This window comes from Copadichromis virginalis, linkage group LG13 (genome assembly GCF_057382275.1).
Source record: "Copadichromis virginalis isolate Kocher_CV1m ecotype Utaka linkage group LG13, C_Virginalis_male_GT1.1, whole genome shotgun sequence".
In the NCBI taxonomy this organism is placed as follows: domain Eukaryota; kingdom Metazoa; phylum Chordata; class Actinopteri; order Cichliformes; family Cichlidae; genus Copadichromis; species Copadichromis virginalis.
In genome coordinates, this window is record NC_140630.1 from 33,038,203 (window position 1) to 33,045,702 (window position 7,500).

Sequence of the window (7,500 nt, forward strand, 5' to 3'; positions counted from 1 at the left end):
CCCCCCCTCCTGCAGTTAATCCTGTACCACATATCTAGCACGGACCTTGACCTCCAGCAGGCCCCGGGGACCCACATTACCCCCCCCCCCTTCCCCCTGCAGTTACCCTGTACCACATGTCTAGCATGGACCTTGACTTCCAGCAGGCCCCGTGGACCCACATTACCCCCCCCCCCTGCAGTTACCCTGTGCCACATATCTAGCATGGACCTGGACCTCCAGCAGGCCCTGGGGACCCACATACTCCCCTGCTCTACTCCCCCACTAGCTTTCCTTTCTTGCAGTTACGCTCCAGCGCATATCCAGCATGGACCTTGACCTCCAGCAGGCCCCGTGAACCCACATTACCCCCCCCCCCTCCTGCAGTTAACCCTGTACCACGTATCTAGCATGGACCTGGACCTCCAGCAGGCCCCGGGGACCAACATACTCCTCTGCTCTACTCCCCCACTAGCTTTCCTTCTCCCGCAGTTACCCTCCACCACAAATCCAGCATGGCCCTTGCCCTCCAGCAGGCCCCGAGGACCCACATACTCCTCCGCTCTAATCCCCCATGAGCTTTCCTTCTCCTGCAGTTACCCTCCACCGCATATCCAGCATGGCCCTTGACCTCCAGCAGGCCCCGGGGACCAACATACTCCTCTGCTCTACTCCCCCACTAGCTTTCCTTCTCCCGCAGTTACCCTCCACCACAAATCCAGCATGGCCCTTGCCCTCCAGCAGGCCCCGAGGACCCACAGTACCCCCCCCCCCCCCCCTGCAGTTACCCTGTACCACATATCTAGCATGGACCTTGACTTCCAGCAGGCCCCGTGGACCCACAATACCCCCCCCCCCCCCCTGCAGTTACCCTGTGCCACATATCTAGCATGGACCTGGACCTCCAGCAGGCCCCGTGGACCCACATTGCCCCCCCCTGCAGTTACCCTGTGCCACATATCTAGCATGGACCTGGACCTCCAGCAGGCCCTGGGGACCCACATACTCCCCTGCTCTACTCCCCCACTAGCTTTCCTTTCTTGCAGTTACGCTCCAGCGCATATCCAGCATGGACCTTGACCTCCAGCAGGCCCCGTGAACCCACATTACCCCCCCCCCTCCTGCAGTTACCCTGTACCACGTATCTAGCATGGACCTGGACCTCCAGCAGGCCCCGGGGACCCACACTTAAGCCCCCTCCCACTAACAAAGCAGAACACCACTGGCAAAATCCTCGTGCCCCTGGTACTCCAGAAAGCACATTGAAATGTGCCCCTGGTACACTGCGCAGAAGAACTGCCACACACACACACACACACACACGCACGCACGCACGCACGCACGCACGCACGCACGCACGCACGCACGCACGCACGCACTGCTTGTACCTATGGTACGACAACTTTCCTCCGTGCCCCTGGTACGACAGCTTTTCTCGTGCCTATGGTACAACAACTTTTCTCGTGCCTATGGTACAACAACTTTTCGCCGTGCCCCTGGTACACCGCTCAGTAGCACTTTGCCACACACACACTCCTCGTACCTATGGTATGACAACTTTTCTCGTGCCTATGGTACGACAACTTTTCTCGTGCCTATGGTACAACAACTTTTCGCCGTGCCCCTGGTACACCGCTCAGTAGCACTTTGCCACACAAACTCTCCTCGTGCCTATGGTACGACAACTTTCCTCCGTGCCCCTGGTACGACAGCTTTTCTCGTGCCTATGGTACAACAACTTTTCTCGTGCCTATGGTACAACAACTTTTCGCCGTGCCCCTGGTACACCGCTCAGTAGCACTTTGCCACACACACACACAACACTCGTGCCTATGGTACGACAACTTTTCTCGTGCCTATGGTACGACAACTTTTCTCGTGCCTATGGTACAACAACCTTTCCCCGTGCCCCTGGTACACTGCGCAGAAACTCTTTGCCACACACACACACCACTCGTGCCTATGGTACGACAACAGGCCCCGGGGACCTACATCGCACCTTGCTCTTGCCTCCCTTACAGCTGAAAAAGGTCCATGCCTGTGCCCTGGCCCTGCTGAAATTCCCTCTCCATTTAGCCGAGGCAGTGAGTCGGCCTCCTGTCTCCCTTTACGGTCGAAAAAGATGTGCTCCTGGGCGCACTGGCCCTGCTGCTACTCACATCGGGCATGGACCTGGACCTCCAGCAGGCCCCGGGGACCTACATCACACCTTGCTCTTGCCTCCCTTACAGCTGAAAAGGTCCATGCTTTTGCCCTGGCCCTGCTGAAATTCCCTCTCCATTTAGCCGAGGCAGTGAGTCGGCCTCCTGTCTCCCTTTACGGTCGAAAAAGATGTGCTCCTGGGCGCACTGGCCCTGCTGCTACTCACATCGGGCATGGACCTGGACCTCCAGCAGGCCCCGGGGACCTACATCACACCTTGCTCTTGCCTCCCTTACAGCTGAAAAGGTCCATGCTTGTGCCCTGGCCCTTCTGAAATTCCCTCTCCATTTAGCCGAGGCAGTGAGTCGGCCTCCTGTCTCCCTTTACGGTCGAAAAAGATGTGCTCCTGGGCGCGCTGGCCCTGCTGCTACTCACATCGGGCATGGACCTGGACCTCCAGCAGGCCCCGGGGACCTACATCACACCTTGCTCTTGCCTCCCTTACAGCTGAAAAGGTCCATGCTTTTGCCCTGGCCCTGCTGAAATTCCCTCTCCATTTAGCCGAGGCAGTGAGTCGGCCTCCTGTCTCCCTTTACGGTCGAAAAAGATGTGCTCCTTGGCGCGCTGGCCCTGCTGCTACTCACATCGGGCATGGACCTGGACCTCCAGCAGGCCCCGGGGACCAACATACTCCTCTGCTCTACTCCCCCACTAGCTTTCCTTCTCCCGCAGTTACCCTCCACCACAAATCCAGCATGGCCCTTGCCCTCCAGCAGGCCCCGAGGACCCACATACTCCTCCGCTCTAATCCCCCATGAGCTTTCCTTCTCCTGCAGTTACCCTCCACCGCATATCCAGCATGGCCCTTGACCTCCAGCATGCCCCGGGGACGCACATCCTCCCCTGCTCTAGTCCCCCACTAGCTTACCTTTCTTGTAGTTACGCTCCAGCGCATATCCAGCATGGACCTTGACCTCCAGCAGGCCCCGGGGACGCACATCCTCCCCTGCTCTAATCCCCCACTAGCTTTCCTTCTCCTGCAGTTACCCTCCACCGCATATCCAGCATGGACCTTGACCTCCAGCATGCCCCGTGGACCCACATTACCCCCCCCCCCTCCTGCAGTTACCCTGTACCACGTATCTAGCATGGACCTGGACCTCCAGCAGGCCCCGGGGACCCACATTACCCCCCCCCCCCTTCCCCCTGCAGTTACCCTGTACCACATGTCTAGCATGGACCTTGACTTCCAGCAGGCCCCGTGGACCCACAATACCCCCCCCCCCCCCTGCAGTTACCCTGTGCCACATATCTAGCATGGACCTGGACCTCCAGCAGGCCCCGTGGACCCACATTACCCCCCCCTGCAGTTACCCTGTGCCACATATCTAGCATGGACCTGGACCTCCAGCAGGCCCTGGGGACCCACATACTCCCCTGCTCTACTCCCCCACTAGCTTTCCTTTCTTGCAGTTACGCTCCAACGCATATCCAGCATGGACCTTGACCTCCAGCAGGCCCCGTGAACCCACATTACCCCCCCCCCCCTCCTCCTGCAGTTACCCTGTGCCACATATCTAGCATGGACCTGGACCTCCAGCAGGCCCCGTGGACCCACATTACCCCCCCCTGCAGTTACCCTGTGCCACATATCTAGCATGGACCTGGACCTCCAGCAGGCCCTGGGGACCCACATACTCCCCTGCTCTACTCCCCCACTAGCTTTCCTTTCTTGCAGTTACGCTCCAACGCATATCCAGCATGGACCTTGACCTCCAGCAGGCCCCGTGAACCCACATTACCCCCCCCCCCCTCCTCCTGCAGTTACCCTGTACCACGTATCTAGCATGGACCTGGACCTCCAGCAGGCCCCGGGGACCCACATTACCCCCCCCCCCCTTCCCCCTGCAGTTACCCTGTACCACATGTCTAGCATGGACCTTGACTTCCAGCAGGCCCCGTGGACCCACAATACCCCCCCCCCCCCCCCCCCCCGCAGTTACCCTGTGCCACATATCTAGCATGGACCTGGACCTCCAGCAGGCCCCGTGGACCCACATTACCCCCCCCCCTGCAGTTACCCTGTGCCACATATCTAGCATGGACCTGGACCTCCAGCAGGCCCTGGGGACCCACATACTCCCCTGCTCTACTCCCCCACTAGCTTTCCTTTCTTGCAGTTACGCTCCAACGCATATCCAGCATGGACCTTGACCTCCAGCAGGCCCCGTGAACCCACATTACCCCCCCCCTCCTCCTGCAGTTACCCTGTACCACGTATCTAGCATGGACCTGGACCTCCAGCAGGCCCCGGGGACCCACACTTAAGCCCCCTCCCACTAACAAAGCAGAACACCACTGGCAAAATCCTCGTGCCCCTGGTACTCCAGAAAGCACATTGAAATGTGCCCCTGGTACACTGCGCAGAAGAACTGCCACACACGCACGCACGCACGCACGCACGCACTGCTTGTGCCTATGGTACGACAACTTTTCCCGTGCCTATGGTACGACAACTTTTCTCGTGCCTATGGTACAACAACTTTCCTCCGTGCCCCTGGTACGACAACTTTTCTCGTGCCTATGGTACAACAACTTTTCTCGTGCCTATGGTACAACAACTTTTCGCCGTGCCCCTGGTACACCGCTCAGTAGCACTTTGCCACACAAACTCTCCTCGTGCCTATGGTACGACAACTTTTCTCGTGCCTATGGTACAACAACTTTCCTCCGTGCCCCTGGTACGACAGCTTTTCTCGTGCCTATGGTACAACAACTTTTCTCGTGCCTATGGTACAACAACTTTTCGCCGTGCCCCTGGTACACCGCTCAGTAGCACTTTGCCACACAAACTCTCCTCGTGCCTATGGTACGACAACTTTTCTCGTGCCTATGGTACAACAACTTTCCTCCGTGCCCCTGGTACGACAGCTTTTCTCGTGCCTATGGTACAACAACTTTTCTCGTGCCTATGGTACAACAACTTTTCGCCGTGCCCCTGGTACACCGCTCAGTAGCACTTTGCCACACAAACTCTCCTCGTGCCTATGGTACAACAACATTTCGCCGTGCCCCTGGTACACCGCTCAGTAGCACTTTGCCACACAAACTCTCCTCGTGCCTATGGTACAACAACTTTTCGCCGTGCCCCTGGTACACCGCTCAGTAGCACTTTGCCACACAAACTCTCCTCGTGCCTATGGTACGACAACTTTTCTCGTGCCTATGGTACGACAACTTTTCTCGTGCCTATGGTACAACAACCTTTCCCCGTGCCCCTGGTACACTGCGCAGAAACTCTTTGCCACACACACACACCACTCGTGCCTATGGTACGACAACAGGCCCCGGGGACCTACATCGCACCTTGCTCTTGCCTCCCTTACAGCTGAAAAAGGTCCATGCCTGTGCCCTGGCCCTGCTGAAATTCCCTCTCCATTTAGCCGAGGCAGTGAGTCGGCCTCCTGTCTCCCTTTACGGCCGAAAAAGATGTGCTCCTGGGCGCGCTGGCCCTGCTGCTACTCACATCGGGCATGGACCTGGACCTCCAGCAGGCCCCGGGGACCTACATCACACCTTGCTCTTGCCTCCCTTACAGCTGAAAAAGGTCCATGCTTGTGCCCTGGCCCTTCTGAAATTCCCTCTCCATTTAGCCGAGGCAGTGAGTCGGCCTCCTGTCTCCTTCACGGTCGAAAAAGATGTGCTCCTGGGCGCGCTGGCCCTGCTGCTACTCACATCGGGCATGGACCTGGACCTCCAGCAGGCCCCGGGGACCTACATCACACCTTGCTCTTGCCTCCCTTACAGCTGAAAAAGGTCCATGCTTGTGCCCTGGCCCTTCTGAAATTCCCTCTCCATTTAGCCGAGGCAGTGAGTCGGCCTCCTGTCTCCCTTTACGGTCGAAAAAGATGTGCTCCTGGGCGCGCTGGCCCTGCTGCTACTCACATCGGGCATGGACCTGGACCTCCAGCAGGCCCCGGGGACCTACATCACACCTTGCTCTTGCCTCCCTTACAGCTGAAAAAGGTCCATGCCTGTGCCCTGGCCCTGCTGAAATTCCCTCTCCATTTAGCCGAGGCAGAGAGTCGGCCTCCTCTCTCCTTTACGGTCGAAAAAGATGTGCTCCTGGGCGCGCTGGCCCTGCTGCTACTCACATCGGGCATGGACCTGGACCTCCAGCAGGCCCCGGGGACCTACATCACACCTTGCTCTTGCCTCCCTTACAGCTGAAAAAGGTCCATGCTTGTGCACTGGCCCTGCTGAAATTCCCTCTCCATTTAGCCGAGGCAGTGAGTCGGCCTCCTGTCTCCCTTTACGGTCGAAAAAGATGTGCTCCTGGGCGCGCTGGCCCTGCTGCTACTCACATCGGGCATGGACCTGGACCTCCAGCAGGCCCCGGGGACCTACATCACACCTTGCTCTTGCCTCCCTTACAGCTGAAAAAGGTCCATGCTTGTGCACTGGCCCTGCTGAAATTCCCTCTCCATTTAGCCGAGGCAGTGAGTCGGCCTCCTGTCTCCCTTTACGGTCGAAAAAGATGTGCTCCTGGGCGCGCTGGCCCTGCTGCTACTCACATCGGGCATGGACCTGGACCTCCAGCAGGCCCCGGGGACCTACATCACACCTTGCTCTTGCCTCCCTTACAGCTGAAAAAGGTCCATGCCTGTGCCCTGGCCCTGCTGAAATTCCCTCTCCATTTAGCCGAGGCAGTGAGTCGGCCTCCTGTCTCCCTTTACGGTCGAAAAAGATGTGCTCCTGGGCGCGCTGGCCCTGCTGCTACTCACATCGGGCATGGACCTGGACCTCCAGCAGGCCCCGGGGACCTACATCACACCTTGCTCTTGCCTCCCTTACAGCTGAAAAAGGTCCATGCTTGTGCCCTGGCCCTTCTGAAATTCCCTCTCCATTTAGCCGAGGCAGTGAGTCGGCCTCCTGTCTCCCTTTACGGTCGAAAAAGATGTGCTCCTGGGCGCGCTGGCCCTGCTGCTACTCACATCGGGCATGGACCTGGACCTCCAGCAGGCCCCGGGGACCTACATCACACCTTGCTCTTGCCTCCCTTACAGCTGAAAAAGGTCCATGCTTGTGCCCTGGCCCTTCTGAAATTCCCTCTCCATTTAGCCGAGGCAGAGAGTCGGCCTCCTCTCTCCTTTACGGTCGAAAAAGATGTGCTCCTGGGCGCGCTGGCCCTGCTGCTACTCACATCGGGCATGGACCTGGACCTCCAGCAGGCCCCGGGGACCTACATCACACCTTGCTCTTGCCTCCCTTACAGCTGAAAAGGTCCATGCTTTTGCCCTGGCCCTGCTGAAATTCCCTCTCCATTTAGCCGAGGCAGTGAGTCGGCCTCCTGTCTCCCTTTACGGTCGAAAAAGATGT